At 41.6% G+C, this 13654-nt stretch overlaps 1 protein-coding gene across 1 annotated transcript in view; it reads right to left on the reverse strand.

Annotated features, from left to right (window-relative positions):
- AGPAT5 (1-acylglycerol-3-phosphate O-acyltransferase 5) overlaps positions 1 to 13654 on the reverse strand; it is a 91318-nt gene that overhangs the window by 41322 nt on the left and 36342 nt on the right. The window lies entirely within an intron of this gene.

Here is a 13654-nt window from a genome sequence, read left to right on the forward strand (position 1 = left end):
AACCGCACAGGGGCCCAGAGCGAGAGGGGGCCCCCGACGGACATACAAAGCAATGAATGTGAATGACAGCCGGCAGCAGTATTATTGCTAACAGGAGAAGCAGGGGGCCCGCTCTGCTGCACGCATGTGAAAGACAGTTAAACGGGCCCCCCTCCTCACCTGCTAACATGTATTATGCTGCTGTCCAGCCGGCTGTCACTGCTGCAGTCTGCGGTGAGGTGATGGGTAGCAGACGCTGGACCAGGAAGAGAGGAGGGGGAGGGCCTCTCAGTCACAGTGAGTCACTGAAGCTTGCTCTGCTTGTGACTCACTGTTGCTGTGCACGTGCACTCTTCCCAGAGCCTCAGTGATCCGCGGGACTGGGTCCTTACATTACACATGAAAATAGGGGGGGTGAGGGGAGGAATGAATTAATCACTGGTCTAGGTAGGGGAAGGGCCGGCCCCCCTGGAATAAATGTATTAAAATAATTGATCCACTATATAGGGGTGGATGGGGATAGAGATCTACAGAGCACCTGGTACATGTTTAAGGTTATATGGAGTGCACAGTGACATTTGTACATGGTTACCTCTCAGCCAATCACACACTGCCTTACAAGCACATCTGTGATTGGCTGACAGGATTATCTGCAAGTGTCTTCTGTGCAGATGACATAAATTACGTGACTGCTTTGTGTTATATTCAGTTGTTAAAGGGAACCTGTCACCCCCAAAATGGAAGTTGAGCTAAGACCACCGGCATCAGGGGCTTATCTGCAGCATTCTGTAATGCTGTAGATAAGCCCCCGATGCAACCTGAAAGATGAGAAAAAGAGGTTAGATTATACTCACCTGGGTGAGCGGTCCGATCCGATGGGTGTCAAGGTCCGTTCGGGAGCCTACCATCTTCTTACGATGACATTTTCTTCTTGTCTTCCTGCCGTGGCTCCAGCGCAGGCGTAGTGATTTGCCCTGTTGAGGGCAGAGCAAAGTACTGCAGTGCGCAGGTACCAGGAAAGGTCAGAGAGGCCTGCCCACTGCAGTACTTTGCTCTGCCCTCAACAGGGCAAACAAAGTACGCCTGCGCCGGGGCTGCGGTGTGAAGACAAGAAGAGGACGTCACCCTATGAAGATAGGAGGCCCCGGATCAGACCACGATGGCCATCGGACCAGAACAGAATCGGGACCACCCCTGGGTGAGTATAATATAACCTCTTTCTCATCTTTCAGGATACATCCGGGGCTTATCTACAGCATTCCAGAATGCTGTAGATAAGCCCCTGATGCCGGTGGGCTTAGCTCAACTTCCATTTTGGGGGTGACAGGTTCCCTTTAAGTATGGAACTTAAATTTATTATTTAGAGTTGATAGTTGTGTTCTAAACTGATAACAGGATTAAAACAGCCACACTCATAGGTGAATGCAATTAGTAGAAAGGCACCTCTCCGCTCCAGGCACTGAGAGCCAGGTGTCAGCTGTCAGAATCAGCTGACACCGGGCAGCGCTCGCACGTGCACATCATCTGCCCATTTATATGTCCAAGGTCGTTAAGTACCAGTCGACCTGGACATATGGATATGTCTAAGGTCGTAAAGGGATTAAAGTACTATACGCTACTAATAGGCGCTTAGAAATGTTACAAAGAAAAAAAAACAACAATATTCGCACTTCCAATAAGCAAATGTAAGGACCCTGGACGTGGGTTGCGAGCTTACCTATTTTGGCCAAAATATAGACCAATGCCCCATGTAATGTAATTATCTTATACATTAGTCATTTTTATATTGCACTTTTCCATTTTTCTGTAGGATGCAGCTAGACCCTTAATGTTGGTTGGGTGAATTGAGGTGTCTGTCCTTGTAGGCGATGCACTTATATAGTGCTGGACAGCCCACCTGATCTAATAGTGTGGGTGTTCTGTCTTCACACACGTTGATACGGTGTGTGATGCAACATACAGCATAAACCACTTCTGTCTTCCAAATAAGCAGACTGTTCTCTGTAATCTAACTTGTTTATTGGTAACAGGTATTGAAAATGCGGTAAAACTATAAGAATACAAATGATATGGATAAGTATTGAGCCAAATAACAGCACAGCTGATACTTTACAACTAGCAAGAAAAATATACATGATGATGCAACTTCTATATATAACTACATACAGCAAGTCACTGATAATAGATTTCCTAAGTACTGCTGCTATACAATAAATCACATTATGTAGAACACTTTATTGCAAGAACAGAGGTAACAATCTTACCGGATAAACTTAACCAGGATGGCAACTATGTGAGGTAGTTCCAACACAGCAGATTAACACATGTGTCCAGGGAAATACACAGAGAAAAAATGGAGTTTCCCTATCCCATGATACCTTGGTGCAATCCCATAATGCAACACTCTATTTATTACTAAGACGCAGGTTATAAATTTAACCCACCACTAGATGGTGCTATAACACAGCAAACCAACACTGCTGTACTAACTTTAATACATATTATGAGCCACACTGTCTTTTCCTGAAATGGACAGAACAGTGGGCATCATCAATAGGCTGTAAGCCAGACACTGTGCATCACAACTATCTGTGTTACTGGCCTGCTAAGCAAGCTCCATCTGGGTGCATGTTTAATACTACACAGCCACCCCCTCCATGAATTGGTAGGTTTGTGAGTGGCTGTCTGCATCAGTAATTTGCACCTGTGCTGCCCCTGCCTTTATCATGGGGGTCTTCTGCATCCTGCAGTGAATTGGTAATCTGACCTGGTAAAGGTAAGGGTGTATCTTTTTTCTGTGATTTTTTTGAAATTTTGTTCTAAGTCAGCAACATTTAGATGATAATATTTTGAAAATAAAATGAGATAAAGACCCTGAAGACCATAGTCGTAATCTAGATAAGAGATATTAGTGCATCATTTACCGTAAATCACTGACGCAACAGTTCAGCTTGATAAGCCTTTCAGTATATCTGAAATGATGACATCATTACATAGTAATAAACAAAAGTCTAATAGGAATCAAGAGTGCACATGTCAAGCAGACAAATTAAGAGAGGCCTTCATATGGAGTGTGCATGCGCAACACAGTGGTTGGGATTGGTAGCAGCAATGGGAGGGGGCAACATTTTGTTAAAAATGTTTTAATAGTTATTTTGCTCACTTAAATAGCACCATTAATTTACCCATTACTGACTGCATCACTGTCCCCATTGGGGCTCACAATCTAGACTGCCTATCAGTATGTCTTTGGAGTGTTGGAGGAAAACTGAACTGTAAATTCAGGGGTAAAATCTGTATTCAGTGAAGACACATTACTGAGACAGGAGGTGGCAGTTGTTTTTTTTTTACATTCTATAGAAGAGTATTAAGAGGCAGATATTCCACTGGAGACTACTGAAACGACAGTTCTCCATAGAACTATATTAGAATCAATTGACAACTCATAACTCAATAATGGGAAATCTGTAATCAAAGACCAATTGCACCAGTGAATTAAGAATGAAATCTCTTTCCAGTAGAAATATATATTACAATGTCTCTTATTTTCAGATGTATTATCGTTTTAATAAAAAAAAAAAAAAAAATTACTAACTCTTTAAACCTCTTCACTACATTTGACGATTTACATCATATGTTGTGTCCCTGACTTTGATCAGGACTCACGACCTCAGCCCACAGCTATCCCTGCACAGGATGACTGATTTAAACAGCTGTCATGGGCCTATATCAGGGGTGCTCCACCAGCGACTGTGGACCAGTTAAATCCCACTGTCAACTACTACCAGCAGGATTTAACAAGCGCCAGCTGGAAGAGTGTCATTCATCCAAGCTATCGGCGTCAGTCATGTGATCGAGAGGCGCCAATGATTTGTCGTAACAGCCGGTGATATTCCGATTACATCAGTGCCTGTCATTATGATACTCCTGTGAATGCTGGCTCGTGGCCAGCGTTCATAGAAGATCGCGATTTCTGCTATAGATAGCAGGGCTGAAGCACAGGCGATCGGACGATCACAGCCTCAAGTCTCCAGCAAATCTAAAGCATAGGAGCTTAGCCTTCGAAAGAAAAAGAAAAATTATTGTTCCTTGGCTACGAAAGACAGAAAGGAAAAACAAAAAACAAAACTACCTTAGCTTCATGAAAAACTAAAAAAAGCTATAGACTATGAAAACCATATAGTGCACCAAGGAGGCATTTCTAGAATGGCTTCCTAACAAACCATGCCTGCAGAATGCAGAAACAATAGGAGGTGTTCCTAGAAGGCTACAGTAATACAGTTGTGGCCAAAAGTATTGACACCCCTGCAATTCTGTCAGATAATGCTCAGTTTCTTCCTGAAAATGATTGCAATCACAAATTCTTTGGTATTATCATCTTCATTTAATTTGTCTTAAATGAAAAAAAACAAAAGAGAATGAAGCAAAAAGCAAAACATTGATCATTTCACACAAAACTCCAAAAATGGGCCAGACAAGAGTATTGGCACCCTCAGCCTAATACTTGGTTGCACAACCTTTAGCCAAAATAACTGCGACCAACCGCTTCCGGTAACATCAATGAGTTTCTTACAATGCTCTGCTGGAATTTTAGACCATTCTTCTTTGGCAAACTGCTCCAGGTCCCTGATATTTGAAGGGTGCCTTCTCCAATCTGCCATTTTTAGATCTATCCACAGGTGTTCTATGGGATTCAGGTCTGGACTCATTGCTGGCCACCTTAGAAGTCTCCAGTGCTTTCTCTCAAACCATTTTCTAGTGCTTTTTGAAGTGTATTTTGGGTCATTGTCCTGCTGGAAGACCCATGACCTCTGAGGGAGACCCAGCTTTCTCACACTGGGCCCTACATTACGCTGCAAAATTTGTTGGTAGTCTTCAGATTTCATAATGCCATGCACACGGTCAAGCAGTCCAGTGCCAGAGGCAGCAAAGCAACCCCAAAACATCAGGGAACCTCCGCCATGTTTGACTGTAGGGACCGTGTTCTTTTCGTTGAATGCCTCTTTTTTCTCCTGTAAACTCTATGTTGATGCCTTTGCCCAAAAAGCTCTACTTTTGTCTCATCTGACCAGAGAACATTCTTCCAAAACATTTTAGGCTTTTTCAAGTAAGTTTTGGCAAACTCAAGCCTGGCTTTTTTTGTCTCAGGGTAAAAAAAGAGGTCTTCCTGGGTCTCCTACCATACAGTCCCTTTTCATTCAGACGCCGACGGATAGTACGGGTTGACACTGTTGTACCCTCGGACTGCAGGGCAGCTTGAACTTGTTTGGATGTTAGTCGAGGTTCTTTATCCAACATCTGCACAATCTTGCGTTGAAATCTCTTGTCAATTTTTATTTTCCGTCCACATCTAGGGAGGTTAGCCACAGTTCCATGGGCTTTAAACTTCTTGATGACACTGCGCACGGTAGACACAGGAACATCCAGATCTTTGGAGATGGACTTGTAGCCTTGAGATTGCTCATACTTCCTCACAATTTGGTTTCTCAAGTCCTCAGACAGTTCTTTGGTCTTCTTTCTTTTCTCCATGCTCAATGTGGTACACACAAGGACACAGGACAGAGGTTGAGTCAACTTTAATCCATGTCAACTGGCTGCAAGTGTGATTTAGTTATTGCCAACACCTGTTAGGTGCCACAGGTAAGTTACAGGTGCTGGTAATTACACAAGTTAGAGAAGCATCACATGATTTTTTCGAACAGTGCCAATACTTTTGTCCACCCCCTTTTTAATGTTTGGTGTGGAATTATATCCAATTTGGCTTTAGGACAATTCTTTTTGTGTTTTTTCATTTAAGACAATCATTTTCAGGAAGAAACTGAGCATTATCTGACAGAACCGCAGGGGTGTCAATACTTTTGGCCATAACTGTATATGAATGAACACTAAATTTATTAGAAATAAAAACAAAAAAAAAAACCACACAAGTGGAAATGTTCATACACAATTTGGTTCAATTCAATGTGAAGGCCAGTCCAAGACCAAATTACAGTTTGTGGGAATATTTAAGGAACCAAGCCATATTCATTTTTTCTCTTTACGGTCACATTTAACACTTTGCTATTAAACTACCTTTCATATTACCATAAATCATAATAGAAAATAGCAGAATTGACATTGCAAATGTTGCAATTTCATATTTTGCAGATTAAATGTGTCAAATATACACTAAAGATTCCATGATATTAAGTCACAGAATCAGATTTACTGAGATACTAATATTATTAGGGAAAATAAGACTACTGGGATTTATCAAATGTTGACAAGTGATTCATGAAGCCAACAACACCGAGAAATCACTGACATCAAGTATAAAAAGTAAAATAATGTGAAGAATTCAGTTACAATCTTTAGGAAAAGTCATGGGAAATGTCATCTGGCACAACAAGTATTCAACTATCAAATTTAATGTACTGTACGTAGCTACAGAAAGAAACTCAACTAGAATCCAGCATTAATACTAAAGTAGAAGAACAAAGATGAGAACATTAAGTGCATTTCACTTGGCACGGCACAGGACCATGTTGGTGACAGACTGCCATCAGGTTCCACAGAAATCCCAAGTGTGTGCTTCATTATCAGAACATTCTCAGCACCTGTGTAGTTTCTCCTGAGACATAGGCTTTTTGTGGGGTAATTCTCAGTAGTGTAAAAATCGAAAAAGTCACATTACTCCAAACAGTCATTAAAAAAATTGGGTTAAGTGCATGTAAATAGTTTTTCATGCAGATTTGCCTCAATCACACAATTAATTTAAAGTTGACATCAATAACAATTACTTTAGATGAATATTTAAGCAGTCCCTCCAGTGCCTATATGAGGGGTATGAAGTAGTGCAAGTTTGTGCTATTGTCTGTAATGGACATAAGCAAAGTTTAAAGAGGACATTCACCACGCTACATGCTAAACTGCCCATATCATGACAAAATGGAAGAAGATCAGTGCTGTGGAGTTGGAATAAAATGGACAAACTTCTAAAATATATAATAAATTGAGTACAGTTGTTCAATGCAGTCTGTGCTGATTTTTTTTTCAGTTATGAAATGTTCTATAAATGTTGTTTCTGTCCTGATTTACCTAAGAATCTAGGCTTTTAGTTGAGATGAATCTGTGCTGCACTTTACGCACATGCTCAAAAGTGACCAGTGCTGTGGGGTTGGTGTTATGAAATGTCCTATAAATGTCTGTTCTTGATCTAAGGATCTCCGCTTTTAGTTGAGATGAATCTGTGCTGCACTTTAAGCACATGCTCACAAGTGAAGCTCCTTCTCTACAGATCAGAGGAAAAAGGCACTAGGAAGGAATAACTGCAGACCTGCACTCATCTCAGAACTGCCGGAGTGAACAGGAAATAACTAGATTACTGCATCATAATGGTGATGAAAAGACTGATTTTAGCATTTTACAACAGTAAATTTATCACTGGCCTTCTTCTTCCCAGGCGGCTGTGTGTGAAGTGCTCAATAAGTTCAGACTTCTTCCAGGTGTAGTAGTATTGTACACACTCCCCCACTGACCGTGTATGGACTTGTTGGCCTGAATAAGATAGAAGCTTTTACCATAGACACGAAACCCTTACTCAAAAGGTCTCAACTCATCCTCACTCCATGTACAAAAGTGACCTTGCACAACTTTGACATTAAAAGACAGCCTTCAGAGAGCCTCACCTGTGTTATATCTACATTTCACTAATTCATAGAGAGCCTGCTCATTATCGTTGACAGTTACTTCATTTTGGCAGCTATATCTTCCACCAACTCTGTGTTGGCACTCCGCTGCCTGACTGAGGTAATTCTTCACTTCTCTTTCTGGCAGAATATTAGGATCCCAAAGCAGCTGATCCTTTTCCTGAGAATCTCTCCCACCTGTTAGAGCATATCTTAGACCTCTCTGTGAATGGAGTGTAGTTGCATGGAGGCTAGCCGGTGATTCACGGAGTGTCAACATGACGTGGTCTCCTTAAAAAAAGCGTTAAGAATAGCTGAGATCCTGGCGCAGGAGGACCAGGGATCATTGTGGGCCTTTGGGGAAACAGCGGAAGCGGAGGCTGAATTTCATGAATTATTGGCATTTTATGGCTATGATGTATCAGATTGGCTATCAGACAGTGAAGTAGATAATACTCATCCTAAAACCGTACTGACTATTGGTTTTCTACAACCGAACAAAGTGTCTGAACCTGCACAGATGTCTGCCTCCTTGACTTCAAGAGGGTCCACTGATCTCTCCCCATGCTTTGCCGACTCTAAAGATGACTGGACCATGGAGTCTGAAACGAGGGCTGAGGAGGCCATGTTTGGGTCTGAGCCTAAGCTGCCATATCTAAAATATACTCCAACAGGTGGGAGAGATTCTCAAAAAAAGAACCAGCTACTTTGGGATCCTAATTTTCTACCTGAAAGAGATGTGGAGAATTTAAAACTTCCATCTTATTCAGGCCAACAAGGTCCATACATGGTCAGTGGAAGAGCGTATACAATACTACTACACCTCGAAGAAGTCTGAACGCTTTGAGCAGTTCACACACAGTCGCCTGGGAAGTAAATTTATCACTTAAATCATGATCCTGTGCCAGTTAGGTTGCATTTACATTTAAAGGGAAACCGTCACCAGATTTGACAGATATGAGATGAAGCTCCCACCTTCCAGGGCTGATGTATTTCTGCCCCCTACACAACCTAGAAACCACCCAGCGGGGTAGTAGAATAAAAGCTGTTTTTTTTGTGTTTCATGTCGGGTTGGGGGCAGATAGACAGGATTTTAGAATGTTATATATCACCCCTGAAAGGTGGTGGCCGTATCTTATAGCGATCAAACCTGGTGAGCAGTTTGCTTTAACAATTCTGCAGCATTCGAGCCAATCAATTAATATTTATCAGTCGGTGGTGTGTTTATATAAGCAGAACACACTTCAGATGCTTATAGGCTGCCATTATTCTCAGCCGCACAAGTTGTTAAGAGAGGATGATGTGCTGCCGAAAAGGATCTTTTTGGCAAAACATAATTTTACCTTATGAATGAGCATTTTGCTTTTTTTGTCGAGTCATCTCCAGCCTGTTTAGACTGCACCATTATCGTAAAACAAGCGCTCCTGGAACACACCTTCCATCTAACACAGACTTCAGGAGCCTCTCCAGACAGACCAAGATGGTACCTGGGCCTCGTCATTAGAAGTTAAAGCCTATATCAAAATGAAAAATACAGCCTAACTTCCCTTTTATTTTTCTCCTGTACAATATAAATCAATTAGTGTCCAGAACCTGGAATAGCTGCAGTTATTTAACTCCTTTACCCCCGAGGGTGGTTTGCATGTTAATGACCGGGCCAATTTTTACAATTCTGACCACTGTCCCTTTATGAGGTTATACTCTAGAACGCTTCCATGGATCTCAGTGATTCTGAGAGACTTTTCTAGTGACATATTGCACTTCATGATAGTGGTAAAATTTCTTTGATATTACCTGCGTTTATTTGTGAAAAAAATAAAAATTTGGTAAAAATTTTGAAAATTTTGCAATTTTCCAACTTTGAATTTTAATGCCCTTAAATCACAGAGATATGTCACACAAAATACTTAATAAGTAACATTTCCCACATGTCTTCTTTACATCAGCACACTTTTGGAGCCAATTTTTTTTTTTTGTTACGGAGTTATAAGGGTTAGAAGTAAAACAGCGATTTCTCATTTTTGCAACACCATTTTTTTTGGGGGGACCACATCACATCTGAACTCACTTTGAGGGGTCTATATGATAGAAAATACCCAAGCGTGACACCATTCTAAAAACTGCGCATCTCAAGGTGCACAAAACCACATTCAAGAAGTTTATTAACCCTTCATGTGCTTCACAGGAAGTTTTTGAATGTTTAAAAAAAAAAAAAAAAAAAATGTTAAACTTTTTTTTTTTTTCCACAAAAGAATTACTGCAGGTCTAATTTTTTTCATTTTCCCAGGGGCAACAGGAGAAAATGGACCCCAAAAATTGTTGTAAAATTTGTCCTGAGTATGCTGATACCCCATATGTGGGAGTAAACCACTGTTTGGGTGTATGGCAGAACTCGGAAGGGAAGGATCGCCGTTTGACTTTTTCAATGCAAAATTGTCAGGAATGGAAATCGGATGCCATGTCCCGTTTGGAGAGCTCCTGGTCTGCCTAAGCAGTGAAACCCCCCACAAGTGACACTCTTTTGGAAACTAGACCCCCCAAGGAACTTATCTAGATGGGTCGTGAGCACTTTGAATCCCCAGGTGCTTCACAGAAGTTTATAAATTTGAGCCGTGAAAATAATAAAATCACATTTTCCTCACAAAAATGTTATTTTACCCCCAAATTTTGCATTTTCATATGGGTAATAGGAGAAATTGCACGATACAATTTGTAGTGCAATTTCTCCTGAGTACGCCAATACCCCATATGTGGGGGAATATTACTTCTGAGGCACAGTGCAAACATCAGAAGGGAAGAGGCGCCATATTGGAGTTCAGATTTTGCGGGAATGGTTTGAGGGTGTCATGTAACATTGGCAGAGCCCCTGAGGTGCCAGAACAGCGAAATCCTCCTATGTGAATTCATTTTACAAACTACACTCCTCAATGAATTCATCTAGGGGTGCAGTGATCATATTGACACCACATGTGCCTCACATAATTTTATGCCACTGAGCTGTGAAGAAAGAATAAATTACACTTTTACCACTAAATTGTTGTTTTAGCCCCAAGATTTTAATTTTTCCAAGGGATAACAGGATTTTTTTTTTTTTTTTTTTAACAGCAAACTGAGGTACATCAACCACACAAATTTGAACCCCACTTGCCACCGCTACAGGGCAAGTGGGAACAGCCGGGCAAAGAGCCAGAATTGGCACATCTTATAGATGTGCCTTTTCTGGGGGACTACGGGCTGCTATTTTTAGGCTGGGGGGACAATATCCATGGCCCCTTACCAGCAGAGGATACCAGCCCCCAGCTGTGAGATTTAGCAAGGCTGGTTATCAAAATTGGGGGGGAACCACACGTAGTTTTTTTCATTTATTTACAGCACAGTCCCCATCAGCAGCCGCCTGCTGTCTCTTATCACTTAAATATAACTCATCATTCTCCCCTGCTCTCACCGATCGCCGGCAGAGCAGGGGAGAATGATGATAGCCGTGTTCCGCACCCGGCGCCGAGGAACAGCGCTTACTGTAACGCTTCTTCCCTGGCGCCCGTCCGTGTGGTACTGATGCGGCACATACATGCCACACATGTGCCACAAGTATTACACACACACAGACACTGACATCTCCGGTACCAGAAACATCAGGATATGTGAAAGAGACCTTATAGCGGGTTTTTATGTTTGGCTGCTGTCACACACTAAAAGACGCGCTTTATTGCAAAAAATTGCTTTTGCATCACCACATTTTGAGAGCTATACTTTTTCCATATTTTGTCCCACAGAGTCATGTGAGGGCTTGTTTTTTGCAGGACGAGTTGACGTTTTTATTGGTACCATTTCCGGGCATATGACATTTTTTGATCGCTTTCTCTTCTGATTTTTTGGGAGGAAGAATGAACAAAAAACAGCAATTCATGAATTTCTTTTGGGGGGGGGCGGGGAGGGGAGCTTAGGTCGTTCCATGTGTGGTAAAATTGATAGGGCAGTTTTATTCTTCGGGTCGGTTTAATTACAGCGATACCTCATTTATATTTTTTTTATGTTTTGGAGCTTTTATACAATAAAAACTATTTTATAGAAAAAATAAATTATTTTTGCATAACTTTATTCTGAGAGCTATACTTATTTTTCGGCTGATGGAGCTGTATGGCGGCTTGTTTTTTGCAGGACACGATGACGTTTTCAGAAGTACCATTTTTATTTATATCCGTCTTTTGACGTGTTATTCCACTTTTTGTTCGGCGGTATGATAAAGCATTGTTTTTTGCCTTGTTTTTTATGGTGTTCACTAAAGGGGTTAACTAGTGGGACAGTTTTATAGGTCGGGTCGTTGCGGACGCGGAGATACCAAATATGTATTTTTATTGTTTTTTTATTCAAATATTTAGAGATAGAATATATTTAGATTTTTTATTATTTTTGATTTTTTTTAAAAAATATTTAAAATTATTTAAAAAAAGGTTTTCACTTTTTTCTAACTTTTTTTTACTTTGTCCTACTATGAGACATTCATATTTTGCAGGCTGATCGCTTCTAGAGCATGCAGCATCTGCATGCTATAGAAACTGTAAGTTCTGCACTGAGACTTGGTGATCATGCACTGCGCATGATCAGTAAGTTTCCTAGCTCTTGTGACACGGATGTTGTCATGACTATATTGGGTCACCATGGCAACGATCAGGACCCCACGTCACGCCGCGGGGTCTCCGGTCCAAAGGCATCGGGGCTGTCAGCCCTCTGTCGGTTTCCGTAATGCAGCGATCGTGTATATCGGGAGTTAAATGCCGGGAGTGGTCTGTGACAGCTCCTGGCACCTAGTGCCGTGTGTCCGCAGTAAAAATCAGCTGACACACGGCGGCGATAGCCCGCGCACTCCCCGTGAGCGTGGGCGATCGTAATGACGTATTATTCCCTCCAGGGTCAAACAGGCAAAGGTGATGGAAGGAATATTACGTCCAATGTCAGAAAGGGGTTAAAGGATAATCCCTTCTGTGAATACTGGACCGCAAGCTGTGCCTCTCCAACAACTAATGGGTGCCTCATAGTTGTAGAAGCACTGCCCTAGCACACTCCTCCATTTTCACATATACATTTTCTTAATATTTAAATATCACACAGCACACATAAGACCTGCTGAGAGAACAAGCCCTACAACACTATACAAAATTCTGATCAGGTTATTCCACAATGAAAAAAAAGTTTATGGAATTTGATTAAAAATGGAAATAGACAATCAGAACAGAAAGCACGCGTTTCTCCTCACTGGCGACACAGTGGGAGGACTACGACTGATCATAGACCATAAACTGCTTTCAGCAGACTATACACATCATTTAGATGCAGAAGGATAAAAAGCGAAGACTCACCTGGAGATATTAAGATCTTCCAAGGAAAATCAAGGAACCAATAGGTTAAAATGCCAACCTACCAGTCTGTTAGACCTGATGTGGCAGGTGTACTTTCTTTGAAAAACTGGGTTAGAATGCATGTATAGTCCCGATATTAAAATTAACATTTTATCATTCCAGCTAACAAATGAGACGGCTCATGAGTGCAATTAAATCTTATCCCACCTACCCTGACAGCTGTAGCTTGGGGGAGGGAGAGACACCAAGTAACTGTCAGACTAGGTGGGTGGAGACTGAATTAACCATTAAAACAGATTTCAAAGCAAGTACGCCACTCATCAGGTTCAAGAGATCCATTTAGTAATATGCGTGCAGTTTGTATGGCAAAATCTGGGAGTCTGTAAGCCAAAACCGATAGAAGAAAATGAGCACGTAGCGTTATAGGGATAAAACGCCTACAACAATCTCAGCTTTAGGGGTCTAATGGCGGTTTCTGTTCTGCAGAAACATGTTAGGGTGCTCAGTGCACTCTGGGCATGGAGAAGAGGTGTAGCTCACTGCTCCGATCGCTGGTTTTCCTTGCCCCTGACCCTGTCACTGGTGACTGACAGTGCTGGCTTGCCTGAGCTTTTTCTGCAGACAATCATTACTCCAGGCAAGGCACAGTTG

Source organism: Ranitomeya variabilis, chromosome 2 (genome assembly GCF_051348905.1).
Source record: "Ranitomeya variabilis isolate aRanVar5 chromosome 2, aRanVar5.hap1, whole genome shotgun sequence".
In the NCBI taxonomy this organism is placed as follows: Eukaryota; Metazoa; Chordata; class Amphibia; order Anura; family Dendrobatidae; genus Ranitomeya; species Ranitomeya variabilis.